A 15748-nucleotide genomic window follows, 5' to 3' on the forward strand; every position below is an offset into this window, starting at 1 on the left:
CGGGAACAATTAAAAGAGTTGAGACAGGGACGGGAAGAATCAGTGCAGAGTTTTAATATTCGGTTCAGAAGAATACTCAACCGTTTACTGTACGCAGTAACCAACGAGTAGCCACAACCACTTCTACGCAAGCAAATGATCGAAGAAACTACAAAGAAGATTGTCCGTGTGTACCTAAAGGGACAGGCGCGACATAGGCCGAACATTATTAATCATTGAACCCGTGAATCTTGAAGAAGCTGAAAAGAAAGCAGCCGACTTAGAACGCTACTCACGAGAAGAACGGCAAGCCAATTGGTCAAGTAGTCGCTTGCCTTCCGCTAGTAATCGCCTCAACAATCAATCAATGCAGGTTTTTTTTTCTTTTTTTTTTTTTTATTTATTAGAATATTTACAATCAATTCTCGTTGAGAATTTTCAGTAACTTAATTTGGCGTGGTACAATGACATGGATTATAATAGCTTTATATTGTTGATTCTAGTAGAACTAAGGATTTAATCTAGAGGGTATTTTCTTTTTAGTCTGCGGATCTGGTCCGTCGTGTCCAGTAGTTGGGTGACTAGTGGGTTGGGGTGGTTGTTGACTCTTGTATTATATCTGCTTCTGGACTTGTGTATTTCATCTTTGACTGTAGGTATCTTGAGGTCACGGTGGATTGTTTCGTTGGTAACATACCAGGGTGCATTTAATAGGGATCTTAGCGTTTTCGATTGGAAGAGTGGGAGCATTTCAATGTTGGAGTTACTTGCTGTTTCCCATAGTTGGATTCCGTAGGTCCAGACAGGTTTTATTACGGCCTTGTAGAGGGTTATTTTGTTCTGTATGTTTAGTTTGGAGCGTCGGCCCGTGAGCCAAGAGAATTTTCTTAGTTTTTCCTTTAGTTGCTTTGTTTTTTCCGATATATGTTTTTTCCAAGTTAGCCTCCTGTCCAGGGTCATGCCCAGGTATCTTACGGAGTCCTTGCTTGGGATTATTGTGTTGTTAATGGTGACTTGGGGGCAGGTTTGTTTTCGGAGCGTGAAGGTTATATGGGAGGATTTTTTTTCGTTTATTTTAAAACCCCATTTTTGGAACCACTTTTCCATGGCGTCGAGACTTCGCTGGAGAGTGGATGAGGCAATTGCCGGGTCTGCGTGGGTAGCTAATAGTGCTGTGTCGTCGGCAAATGTTGCTATTGTTACCTCGTTTGATATGGGTATGTCGGCAGTGTAGATGGAGAATAGTAGGGGTCCGAGGACACTACCATGCGGTATGCCGGATTCTATTGGGAATGTTGCGGAAGTGGCATCTAGACATTTAACTATGAATTGTCTGTTGGTTAGGTAGGATTTTAGGATGGAGTAGTATTGGTGGGGTAGGATTTTTTTAAGCTTGTAGAGTAGCCCTTCATGCCATACTTTATCGAATGCCTGTTGGATGTCTAGGAATACCGCTGAGCAGTATTTTTTCTTTTCAAGGGTTTGGCTGATCATGTGGGTTATGCGGTGGATTTGCTCTACTGTTGAGTGTTGTTTTTGGAAGCCGAATTGGTGATCTGGGAGTATTTTCAATTCTTCTAGGAGTGGAAGGAGACGATTCGTGAGCATTCTGTCGAATAGTTTAGACAGGGTAGGTAAAAGACTGATTGGGCGATAGGAGCTGGTTTCATATATTGGTTTACCGGGTTTGGGGATGAGGGTGATTAGGAGGATGAGTGCAATCCCTTTTATGGGAAGTTCATTGATTGCTTTATTTCCTATTAGGTCGTGACCTGCTGCTTTCTTGGGGTTTAGGCGACTGATTGCTTCTATGATCTCTGCAGAAGTGAAGGGTTCAATAGGAGGGGACATTTGGAAGGGAGTGTGCAGGTATTCGGTGACGTCCGCTGCAGCTATGGAGGAATGGGTTTGGAATACTTCAGTCAAGTGTTTGGCAAATAGGTTGGCTTTTTCTATAGGGCTACGCGCCCATCCACCCTGCGGACGGCGGATTGGAGGTATTATTTGTGGGGGGCGCGTGAGTTTCCTGGAGGCTTTCCATAGTGAGTAGTTAGAGTCGGCTGTGGGGGGGGATCAAATGATGGCGGCAAGCAGAACGGACACGTGCACGTCGCTCCGTAGGCATAACCGAAATATCTGGGTATATTAAAGAATTCGGGCGGAAAGTGCACGCAAGTGAAGTTTCTAGTGCTCCGGAATGAGTGGGAACACAAGAGATAGGTGAGCTCGCTGGTATAAAAGCGAGAGAAACGATTGAAAGTGCTGTGTGTGAAAAGTGAGGTTAGGGGCAGAGCGGAGGCCATCTTGGGTCGCGCGACCGAAGCTCCACCGTGCGGGCTATCTGGGTAACCAAGGAGTGGTGGAGAGCGCCCCCGTGGAGGGCCAATCAAAACTCCCCGCGTCGAACAGTGATAGTGACATTGCGAATTTTAGAAATATCCGGTCATCAGTCATACGACTGGCGATTTTACGACGACATCGGCAAGTTTATTTAGGACACGAATCGCATACACGCGGAAGGATACAGTGGGATTATACGACGACCGGCTACGTCGAAGGTCATCCATTTCAAACATACATACATATATATGTCGGAGATGAAAGAACGCCGGAGCTCCTCGTTGGATTCGCGGGAATACCGCAACTCTGTAACTTAGATTAAACAAATGCCGCTCCGATTGTTCGAGATTTATGATCATGAGCTTGGGCTCGAGGCGACAATCAGTCGCCGAACGTAGCCGCGGTCAAAGGGATGAACGTTTTATCTAACAAAGGCACAGAGTAACTCTATACCTCTCCTTAAAAGAAATAGTCGTAGCGATACGTGGCAGTAAATACTTCAATAGTTTCTATCCCGCGGCCCGCCACACGCAGATTTTGTCCTCCGGGTAAGATGATCGCCGGGTGTCGGCATGTCTTTGTGGCGTATGTTTAGCTAACGTGAGGACCCGCTATAGATCTTAAGATTTAGTCAAGCGAAGTCCGTCAAATAGACTTTGTTGCAACTACGGGAAGATAGGAGAACCCTATCCTCCACGAGCGTTGCCCCCCCGTGAACAACCTCCCCTCAAGGGCGGCCAGCATCTCTTTCAAAACGCCGATATGGAGATCGACCAATTAGCAACAGCGCTAATTTCCCTCACCTTTGGAACGAAAGCTTTCTTTGACGAATCCGAGGATCTCATGTCCTTAGACCCACCCATTATAGTTTTCCTCGACGACATCGTCGAGACGGAGAGTCATTCTTTCCTACGATCTCATCGACGAATGACAGTGCCACCTTACAACCAGTGAATACCTCACATCTAGTTAACAAAGAGTTAGACTTGAGCTGTGCGAGAACACACGTTTACCATCCCGTGACCGCGGATTCGTTTCGAACCTAAGGTCATTATCACTAGTGCTACGAGTGCTTAATCTTGTTAATAAGCCCGTGCTAATAAACTCTCCGTTGTATCACGACAATGGTTAATTCTAATGAAAATTCATTAAACGCCCATCTCCATAATCCTGACTCTAATCCGACATATATATATATATGTCGGAGATGAAAGAACACCGGAGCCTCCCCTTTGGAGCGGTGGGAGGACCCCTTTAGCGCTGTAACCCAGATTTCATCATAGCCGCACTAAGAAACTGTTGTAATTCGATCCGACTGTACTTATTCGAAATTTATGATAGTGAGCTCGGGCTCGAGGTGACAACCGGTCGCCGAACGTAGTCGCGGTCAAGGGATGAACGTTTTGTCTAACAAAGGCATGAAGTAATTCTATAGCTCTCCTTAAAAGAAATACTTGGGACGGGGCACGACGGTAAACATTTCAACGATTTCTGTCCCGTGGCTTGCCACACGCAGACTTTGTCCTTCGGGTAAGACGATTGCCAGATGCCAACGCATCTTCACAGTATATGTTTAGCTGGGCGAGGACCCGCTACGAATATTAAATTTCAATTACACAAAGTCTCTCAAATAGACAAATGGCACGTGCCCCAACTACGGGAAGATAAGAGAAATCTATCCTTCCACGAACGACGCTTCTCGCTAGCAACTTTCCCCAAGGACAGCTAATATCTTTCTCTAACCACCAACATGGAAATTGACCAATTAACAGCAACGTCAATTTCCCTCACCCTTCGAGCGAAGACTTCTCTCCGCGAATCCGATGATCTCGTGCCCTTAGGCACACCCATCATAGTTTTCTTCGACAGCATCACCGCGACGGAGAGACACTCTCTAGCGCGATCTCATCAGTAATCGACCTGTCTTTTCGTATACGAAATAATTGCCCCGTGCTCTAACATATAGTGTAACTTAGACGCAAACGAAGGGTAAAGTCCAGTATCCGTTGACCGCGGAAACGTTGCCGGAGCCGAGACCATTGTCATAGTGCCGCGAATATCGAAACCTTGCGATTATCTATCGACGCTGCAAATCTCTCTAATTTGTGTCAATAAACTCAACCATTGTTACACCGCACCTATGGCTAATTCCAATGAAGATACACCGAACACCCCCACCCACAATCCTGACGTGCATCCGACATATATATGTATATTAAAGATACAAATACAATATGGACAAGTACTATAAGGTAAGTAAACTTACGGCTCAGGGGGTTTCGGAGTTTCCAGGCCCCGTCGGGGATTCGAGTAGCGTCCCAGGCTCGACCTGACGGTCACCCAGCGACTGGACGAACGGCGAGGGGAAGGTCGATCCCAGGGCCTCCCCTCGTTCGGTAAACACGACCGGGGACCAAGAAACACCTGCAGTTGTCACAGAGGAAAAGATGTGCAAGAAAAGCACAAGAAGATACCTCGAATTTGATGAAGATATCGCGGGAATCATCGAGGATGTCGAGATGCCAATGCAGATACTCAAGGAAAAGACACCACCCACCGAAAAGGCGACCCGAATCGCCAAGGAAAAAATGTTGAAAGGTGACAAGATCACCAGATATATGAGAAAGTCCCCAGTGGAGGGTGCGCGTGCAAGACAACGAGAAGCCTGGCCAGGAGTCAGCCGATGGCAACGAGGGACGAAGCGGCCAGCACCTCGGAGCTAGACACACCGGCGGAAATGTCGGACAGTGGCAGCGAAGCGGCGGCACCAAGGGAATGTCTCAGGAGGAAGGCCATGGCGAACAGAGCAACGGCCGAGACCAAATGCAATGACGAGGACAGTATCGTTATCAAAATGAGCGAATGGAAGGCGATGACGGAAATCATCACAGAAGTCTTCCGCGAAATCCAATGCATAGGTAGCAGACTCTACCTCATGAGCAAAAAGGATACCGACATCAAGAAAAGGAGGGACGCTATCAGTAAAAAAGCGATCAAGCTCCACTCGATGTTGGACGAGATGAGGCTCAAGAGGAACGCTAGGACAGTCACGGCCACCAGGATGACCACCCCTCCGGGTAGGAGTGAGGAGAAGGAAGGAAAAAGGAAGGAGATATCGCCCGTCGAGGGGAAGGGCGACACCAAGAGAAAGAGACCAACGACCGTGGAGGCCTCCTACGCAGGAGCCTGTGCCGGCAACAGCTCGGCAAAACAGACTACGGACTGCACGGACAGCGATGTAAAGGAAGACTGGATCCCTGTCCGCGGAAGGAGAGGAAAAAGAACGGACACCCCGACGGTGGTCAGGAAGGCGAACGCAGAAAGGGCGGCATTGGACAAGCCAAAGAGGCCGGAGGGACCGAAGAGGATACGTAACAGACCCGAAGCCATCCTCGTCAAAGTAGGGCAAGACAAGGAGTGGATCCAGGTCTACAAAGACTTGATGGGGGCAAGGGAGACCCTAAAAGAGAGCTGTGGAATAAGGAGGATCAGAACAGGTGACATTCTGATCGAGCTGAAGGCAGGTAGCAACGCCAAAAAGACCGCGGCGGTTATGAACACGGCGCTAAGAGGCAAGGTGAGAGCGCTACCAATGCGCGACAAGACCTCCGTAGAGATCAGGGATATAGACCCGCTCGTAGGCAAGGAAGAACTAGCCAGGGAGATAGTAATGCAACTGGGCATAAGCGACATCACGGAGGTCGAAGTAAAGACCCTAAAAGTGGCGCCGTGGGGCACCCAATCGGCAATAGTGACGATGCCGAAAGCCTATCTGGCCAAAGAGGGGGCGAGCCGGAAGATCAGAACCGGCTTGACGATAGCCTCGATAAAGGCACTACCCAATGTGGTAAAGTGCTTCAGATGTCACATGTTCGGGCATATCGCGAACAAATGCACGGCGATAAGCCCTGGAAAGGAGATTTGCAGGAAGTGCGGAGCCAAAGACCACACGATAGCTGCCTGCGTCAACGCACCCTGCTGCTCCATCTGTAGCAAGGAGAAAGGAGTGAAATTTGACCACGTAACCGGATCCCTGGCTTGTCCAGAATATAGAAGGCGGTTGAAAGCGAATAAAAGAGGATACTGCAGATAAACCTCAACAGATGCAAGCTGGCGCAGGACATGATGCACCAATGCGCGATCGAACTTAGGCCGGATATAATAATAATTTCCGAGCCGAACAGACAGCTACCGCACTGGTTTAATGACACCAAAGGAGGCGCCTCGATATGGGTCACACTCCTCAATGGCAAACTGCCTGATGAAACAACAGAGGTCAAGAGCGACGGGATAGTGGGCGTCCGCGTCGGCGACGTCTTCTGCTTCAGCGGATACTGTTCGCCCAACATAAATAAGCTAGCATACTCCAAATACATAGACACGCTGTCGACTATGACGAAGAGCGTTGCTAGAAGACACGACAAGGTCGTCGTGGCCGGAGACTTCAACGCAAAGTCAACCTGTTGGGGAGGATCGACCACAGACAAGAGAGGGAGAGTCTTAATGGAGGCACTAAGCGGCCACCGGGTGTTTCCATTGAGGCTCAAGGAAAAGTACACCTTCTTCATGAACGGGAAGACGAGCTTCCCCGACATAATAAGCGTATCCAACAAGGTCAGCGAGATACACGCCGGAAGCGCGGTCTTGGACAAATACTCGGCCTCGGACCATCTGTACGTGCTCCACAGGTTTAAGGCGAGGAAGACCCGAACCGTATCGAAGTTCTACAGGTACGTGACCAAGGACATGTCGCCGGAGGAGTTCCTGAGCAGATTCGACGACACACTGAAGAAGGAGGACTTCAACGCGGCTGTCGGAGAGGATGGGGCCGAGCCCTTGCAAAAGAGCATCGAAGATACGTGCGAAGGGATGCTAAGGAATCGAACGGTGCGGCGTGCCGCAAGTACGCGAACTACTGGTGGAACCCGATGATCGCGGAACTGAGAGCGCAGGCGCACAAAGCGCTCAGGAAGGTGACGAGAGAAAGAAAGAAGAATGCCGGCAACACCGAGCCCCTCGTCAACGCCTTCAAGGAGATCCGTAGGCAGTTAAAAAAGGAGATCGCCTGTAGCAAAAAAACAGCTTGGGCAGAATACTGCAAGATACTGGAGAGCGACCCTTGGGGCAAACCCTATCGCACGGTCATGAAGAAATGTAAAAGCAAGGGACCAACAAACGACATGCCGATCGACATGGTGAAGGCAGTCCTACAGAGGCTATTCACCCAGGGACACGGACCCCCCCCCCCATGGTAGATGCCATCACGCAGGAGATGAAGTTTGCCAACATCTGCAAACAGAAGAAGGTAATTTGCGTGATGATCACCCTGGATATTAGCAATGCCTTCAATTCGCTCAGCTGGAAGAGCATATACGAGGAATTTGACAAGAGGAAGCTGCCATGGATGGTCAAAAATCCATCCTACCTATCCGGAAGGAGAATCATCGTGAGCAACCAGCACGGCACGGTGGATCACGAGGTGGCGGCGGGAGTTCCGCAGGGATCCATCCTCGGACCATTCCTGTGGAACTTGGTATACGACCGGTTGCTCGAGAGACTCGACAACATGACAATGGTCAGAGCAACCTCCTTCGCGGATGAGCTAGCCATCACATGTTCCGTCGGGAGGAACGAAGAGGCCTCCGCCAAGATCAACACGATGCTAAGGATCGCCAACGATTGGTGCACGAGTGTCGGGCTCACCCTGGCGAGAGAAAAGACAGAGGTCATGCTCATCACAAGCTTGCGAGTGCCGAGAGTGGTGAAACTCAGGTTGGGCTCCTCGGACATCGAAACGGTCGATCGCATCAGGTATCTCGGAGTCGTCATCGACTCCAGTCGGAGGTTCGGTGCGCATATCGAGATGGTGTGTAAGAGAGCCGATAAGTTAATAGGAGCCCTTAGGGGAATTCTACCCAACATCAACGGGCCGCCCAGCTTGGCTCGTAGGCTCTACTACAATGTGTGGGAGTCCATTGTAACTTACGGAGCACCGGTGTGGGCTAGAGCAGCGAATACAGATAAGTACAGGAAAAAGCTGAAACGAGCACAACGAACGGCCCATAACAACGACGGCATACCGTACCGTCTCCCACGCGGCACTTTGCGTGTTGACCGGGAATCTCCCGATTTACATAAAGATAAAGATGCTCGGAGAGACCTACGAGAGGAACAAGATCCATGGGTCCAGGATTGGCACGGATGACGGCTCCAAGCTGAAGGAGGAACTGGAGGCGATTCGCAAGAAGGCCCAAGAGGACTGGCAGAAGGAGTGGAACAACTACAAAAAGGAAAATATCACAAAGAAGCCAATACCGAGTGCGCTGTTATTTACCAAAAAGAAGATGGACATCGATCACCACACCATGCAGCTGCTAACCGGGCATGGGAGCTTCGGTGTCTATAGGAAAAGGATTGGCAGGGACAGCGACAGCAACTGTCTCGACTGTGGAGACCCGAACAACGATGCAGAGCACGCCCTCTTCGCGTGCCCGAAGAGGACGGACAGAAGGATCGAGCTGGAGAACGCTCTGGGCGGGAAGATAGACGTGGGCAATCTGATCGCCACGGTGACCGCCAAGGACGAGAGCTGGAATAAATTCAGGCAATTCTGCAAGACCGTCATGTGTCACAGGAGGGCGACAGCGAGGGCCTGGGAAGAGGCAAGGAGGAGAACGAGTGAAACAACAACTACGCGGAGCAATGAGGGCAAGAACATGAAACAACGGAAAACCGCAGAAGGAGACCAGCCCAGTATTCTGAATTGGCTGAGAGGACGACATGAGCAGTAACTGCCCGAAGAAGTAGATACAACGGGGCACGAAAGGACAACCCTGACGACTGCCGACTGGTTTTACCGGGGTTGTCTGCCCTCCAAGCGGAGGAAGAAGGAGGAGGGGTTTTTAGTGGGTATGGCAACGACATCCGACCGACTCCCACATGACCCAGGGATGCGGGTCACTGGGCATGCGTAATAGCATTTTCCCCTCCCCACGCAAAAAAAAAGAGCCGGCTGTGGGGGACAGGCTGGCGAGATATTTGTGAAAACGGTCATTATTGTAGTTTTATATGGTTTTGGATAGTTTTCTAGTTGCGTTGTTTAGTTTGCGTTTGTCCTCCGGTGTTCTATGTGTCTGCCATATCCTTCTTAGTTTACGTTTTTCTGCTATTTTTTTTAATATGTACTGGGGGTATTCGTGATTGCTGATGGACTTTTTTGCCGGTGTGGAGACGCGGATAGCGTTTATTATGCTCGCATTTAGGTATTCCGTGGCTGCTTCGATTTCTTCATTGGTTTTTAGTGAGGTTGAGGCTGAAGTTAAGTGGGTAAAGACTTCTCTAAAGAACTGCCAGTTGGTGTGTTGGTTATGAATGGAGCCATTAGGTGTATTCTCGATGATAGTTGAACTGACTGTTACTATCACGGGGGAATGATCAGAGGAGAGATCAGCCGAGGAATTGATTTGGACGTGTCTTGACGAGATATTTTTAGTTATGAGGAAATCAAGGAGATCGGGTATTTTGTTTGTGTCGGTGGGCCAGTGTGTGGGTTCGTATGTGGTAAGGTAGTTGAGGTTGTTGGTTATTATGCTGTTGAGGAGGTTTTTGCCTCGTACTGTAACCAGTCTGCTACCCCATTGGGTGTGTTTAGCGTTGTAGTCTCCTCCGGCTATAAATCTGTTGCCCAGGGTGTCCAGGAAGTAGTCGAAGTCTTCTTTAGCGATGGAGTGTCTGGGAGGGCAGTATACAGCTGAAGTGGTGATTGTACCATGACAGTCTTCAATTGCTACGTTTGTTGCTTGGAGGTAGTCTTTTTGGAATGGTGGAAGTTCGTAGTGCTTAATGTTTGATTTGATTATGATTCCGGTGCCGCCGTGGGCCTTTCCGCTGGGGTGTTGGGTATGGTAGAACTTGTATCCGATTATGTTCAGGTAGTCTTTGTCGGTGAAGTGGGTTTCAGATATGAGCATTATGTCGATTAGCTGGTGTTTTATGAAGAGTTATAGCTCAAGTTTGCGTTGCGCTAGACCGTTGGCATTCCACAGAGCTATGCGTCTTGGTTTTATTTTGTGTCGGGGCGTATTAATTTATCCATGATGAGTGTTAATAATGATAGCAAATTGTTTATTTGCTCTGATTGTTTCTCTATTAGCTCTCCAAGTCTAGAGACGTTGTCTGTATTAGGTGGGGTGGGGGCACTATTTTGGGGACGATCCCTGTGGCTATTTGGTGTATATCGAGTGCCTTGTACCGCTTGGGCATAGGAGTTTGAGGGAGTGGTGAGTTTGATAGGGCTGGGTGTTTGATTGGTTGGGGGGATTGGGGTAAAGATGAATTTCGGCGAGCTGGGTGTTTGGTGATTTACCTCTTTTGGTCTAAGTTGGGGGTATTTGTTTGAGTACAGAGTTTTGTAGGCTGCGCAGCCTTTGTGGTTGGCAGGATGGTGACCTTGACAGTGGATGCACTTCGCTGGGGTTTCCGGTGATTTCCTGCACTGGTCGGTGGGGTGTGTACCTGCAGATTTGACGCAGCGGAAGGTATGGTTGCAGTATTTCTGCGTGTGCCCGTATCTTTGGCACCTTTTCCATTGCAATATCTCCTTTTTGATTTGCGGTGATTCGAATTTTACGATGGCGTTCATTAGGCGACTGATGTTGTAGCTTTCCTTGTTGTTGGGTTTCTGTTTTAGGTCAATAAAGAAGAGGGATAACGGGTCTTTCGTGACTCTATGCCTTATGTTGCTGACATTTATGACTTCATGGCCGAGTTTAGATAATTCGGATTTTAGGTCGTCGATGTCTGCGAAGTGGTGGATGTTTCGTAGCACCACCCGAAAAGGTCTTTCTTCTTTGAGTTGGTAGGTGTGGAAATTGGCGTTCGGGGCCCTAAGTGTCTTGGTGAGCTTCCTGTAGGCTTCTGGATTCGTCGGCAGGATTTTTACCTGGTTGTTGGTTATCTTCAGGTTGTAGTCCTCCTTGGAGATATCTCTCTCTAAGGACTTGGTCATTGTCTGGATGTTGATGACATCATTAATAAATATTGGTGGGGGAGGGGGGTTTCTCTGTGCATGGTGGTTAGGTGGCGAGCCTGCGGTTTCCATGGTGTCGTTTGTGGATTCCAAAATTGCGAACCTGTTGTGGGTGTTAATTTGCGTTGATGGCTGTTCGTTCGAGTTTGTGTCTGATGGTTCGGTTTTGCGTTTTTTCGCCTTATTGGCGTCGTTGGCACGGGGGGATCTGCTGAACTTCTGCCACGGGGGGAGTAGCGCGGGTTAGTGATGGGTTTGCACAGGCGAGCCTGGTCGTGATTGTTGGGCCATCATCGAGCTAGCTATTTCAATATGAATAACTAGTCGTGAGGCTATGCGGCAGGGATCGGGTTGGGGTTAGGTGCGTAGGCTTTTCTTCTCTCTGGCGGATAGGAAACACTTGGGAAGATAGGAGCACGTTGTGTTCACTTTCGACGGTTGGGTGACACGTGTTACTTTCGAACTTCACTGGGCACTAGAGACACGTCTGCACGCTTCGGCACTCGACAGCGAACTGAATCAATGCAGGTAAGACGATCTAATACACTATCTGAATCGCCTAACGCACCAGTAGCTCAGAAACCTACCACATTCGACCGAGTAGAGAATGGGCCACCCGCTAAACGCGCGCAAATGAAGTGTTTCAAATGCGGAAAGCTGGGACACATGGCTAGCAAATGCCAAAATTTTCTACAACCGAGCCAGTACGACCGACCACCCGCAAGAATTCAAGCAGTCCAGGAAAGGGACGAAACACGAGAAGTAACATCGAACCAGAGTGTAGACGAACCGCGCGAAACGACGCGAGTCAACATCACCACAGGAAGATTACTCACGATACCTTTGTCAACCCGAACCACAGGGCGAGTATTTCTGGTCGACACAGGAGCCGGAATAAACCTAGTGAAACGTAACAAAACTGTCAACGCGATACTAATAGGGCCTAGACAAAAATTTTCTATGGGACGAGAAAAATACGAAACGAACGAATACGTAACGAAACGAATTTTTGGACAAGACCACATCTTTCACATAGTACGGGACAACTTCCCAATCAGCGAAGACGGAATCATTGGGCTACCATGTTTAGAGAAATATAACTATTCAATATCCAATGACAGAATCCGACTAAATGACAAAACCATTTTATTTCAGAAACCAATACAATTAACTCCTGGAGAAAACAGAGTTCAAACAATCTATCTGGAAGGCAAACCAACTAAAGTATGTTTTATCAACACTGGTGAGCAAAACATTAAAATTTCTAATAATATTCAAAATTCCCATTATGTTTCCAACGTATCAAAACTAAAAAGCCTAGTGAGAACAGATCACATTGAAAAGCCAATCCGCGAATCCATAGAAAAGATTATTCTCCACTACGTTGACATCTTTAATTTAGAAACCGACCTTTTGCCCTGTACTAATTTAACCCAGCACACAATTTCATTAACCAAAAATAAAATCATTAACACACGATCGTATAGACCACCGGAATGTCATCGAGACGAAATTTCGCGAGAAATAGGAGACATGTTAAAGAAAAATATCATAGAAGAATCCGATTCCCCTTATAACTCTCCGGTATGGGTAGTTCCGAAAAAATTAGACGCCTCAGGAAAACAGAAATGGAGGATAGTCATTGATTTTAGGAAACTAAATGAACTCACGGAACAAGACACTTATCTTTTACCTGACATAGACGACATTTTGACACAACTAGGAAACGCGAAGTTCTTTTCGGCGCTTGATTTATCCTCAGGATTTCATCAAATTCCAATGAACGAGAAATCCAAAAAATATACCGCTTTTTCGACACCGCAAGGCCACTTTCAGTTCAATCGAATGCCATTTGATCTTAAAAACGCACCCGCTACTTTTCAAAGATTAATGGACAGAGCCTTAACTGGACTTGTAGGAAAATATTGCCTTGTTTATTTGGACGACATAGTGATATTCGGAAAAACGATTCAAGAACATAATGAAAACCTCGCGATAGTATTTCAGAGACTCAGAGAATTAGGACTTAAATTGCAACCGGATAAGTGCGAATTCGTAAAACCGGAACTAGAATACTTAGGCCACGTAGTTTCAGCCGAAGGAGTTAAACCAAACTCCAAGAAATTAGACGCTGTAAAAAACTTTCGATTACCCCGCAATGCCACGGACGTTAAATCATTCTTAGGTTTAGCAGGTTATTACCGCAAATTTATTCGGAATTTTTCTAAAATCGCGAAAAGCCTTACAGACTTAACAAAAAAGGACACATCATTCCATTGGACTGACAAACACCAGACTAGCTTTGATATTTTAAAGGACAAACTCTGTAATTCCCCAATACTAGCTTATCCGGACTTTAACAAAACCTTTACCCTTACCACCGACGCAAGTAACGAAGGACTAGGAGCAATACTGTCACAAGACGGTCATCCTTGCTGTTACATTTCAAGGACACTAAACCCACCCGAACGAAACTATACCACGACAGAAAAGGAACTCTTGGCCATCGTATGGGCCGTGAAAAGACTTAGGCAATACTTGTTAGGACGACGCTTCATTATTCGAACCGACCACCAAGCCCTTAAGTGGCTACACAATTGCAAAGGCCCCTCTAGTCGACTGATTCGTTGGAGACTTAGACTCGAAGAATACAACTATGAAATCGAATACACAAAGGGTTAAGATAATACAGCTGCAGACGCCTTATCTAGGGTTCACGCGGTAACTCGCAACGAAATAGTTAATCTCGATCTATTAATTGACCACATTAATTCATTCAACGAATGGAAAAACAACAACGAAAACCCGAAACTCTTAGAAATTAAACCGAATGATCAAACATTTTACCAATTAACTCGAAACGATGTAGGAGAATACGACGAGACACTTTGGATCAGAAAACTTTACAAAATTCTTAAAAATACAACAAAAATCGGCATAGGAAATAACGATTTCACTGAATTAGAGAACAGTTCGCTGTTGAGTGCCGAAGCGTGCAGACGTGTCTCTAGTGCCCAGTGAAGTTCGAAAGCAACACGTGTCACCCAACCGTCGAAAGTGAACACAACGTGCTCCTATCCTCCCAAGTGTTTCCGATCCGCCAGAGAGAAGAAAAGCCTACGCACCTAATCCCTACCCGAACCTTGCCTCATAGCCTCACGACTAGTTCTTTATATTGAAATAGCTAGCTCGATGATGGCCCAGCTGTCACCACCAGGCTCGCCCACACAAACTTACAACTACCCCGCACTACTCCCCCCGTGGCAGAAGTGCAGCAGATCCCCACGCGCCAACGACGCCAATAAGGCGAAAAAACGTAAAATTGAATCACCAAATACAAACTCTAATCAACAGCAAACAACACAATTCAACACCCACAACAGGTTCGCAATACTAGAATCCTCAAACGACGCCATAGAAATCGCAGGCCCGCCACCAAACCAACAAGCACAGAGAAGCCCCCCTCCCCCAACAATATTTGTTAATGATGTCATCGACATCCAGACAATGATCAAGTCCTTAGAGAGAGATATCTCCAAGGAGGACTACAACCTGAAGATTACGAACAACCAAGTCAAAATCCTGCCGACAAATCCAGAAGCCTACAGGAAACTCACCAAAACACTTAGGGCCCTGAACGCCAACTTCCACACCTACCAACTCAAAGAAGAAAGACCTTTTCGGGTGGTGCTACGAAACATCCACCACTCCGCAGACATCGACGACCTAAAATAGGAATTATCTAAACTCGGCCATGAAGTCATAAATGTCAGCAACATAAGGCATAGAGTCACGAAAGACCCGTTATCCCTCTTCTTTATTGACCTAAAACAGAAACCCAACAACAAGGAAATATACAACACCAGCCGCCTAATGAACGCCATCGTAAAATTCGAACCACCGCAAATCAAAAAGGAGATAGTGCAATGCAAAAGGTGCCAAAGATACGGGCACACGCAGAAATACTGCAACCATACCTTCCGCTGCGTCAAATGTGCAGGAACACACCCCACCGATCAATGCAGGAAATCACCGGAAACCCCAGCGAAGTGCATCCACTGTCAAGGTGACCATCCCGCCAACTACAAAGGCTGCTCAGCCTACAAAACCCTGTACTCAAACAAGTATCCCAAACTTAGAACAAAAGAGGTAAATTACCCAGCTCGCCGAAATTCATCTTTACCCCAATCCCCCCAACCAATCAAACACCCAGCCCTATCAAACTCACCACTCCCTCAAACTCCTATGCCCAAGCGGTACAAGGCACTCGATATACACCAAATAGCCACAGGGATCCTCCCCAAAATAGTGCCCCCACCCCACCTAATACAGACAAAGTCTCTAGACTTGGAAAGCTAATAGAGAAACAATCAGAGCAAATAAACAATTTGCTATCACTAT

This window comes from Bombus terrestris, chromosome 4 (assembly GCF_910591885.1).
Source record: "Bombus terrestris chromosome 4, iyBomTerr1.2, whole genome shotgun sequence".
Classification (NCBI taxonomy): domain Eukaryota; kingdom Metazoa; phylum Arthropoda; class Insecta; order Hymenoptera; family Apidae; genus Bombus; species Bombus terrestris.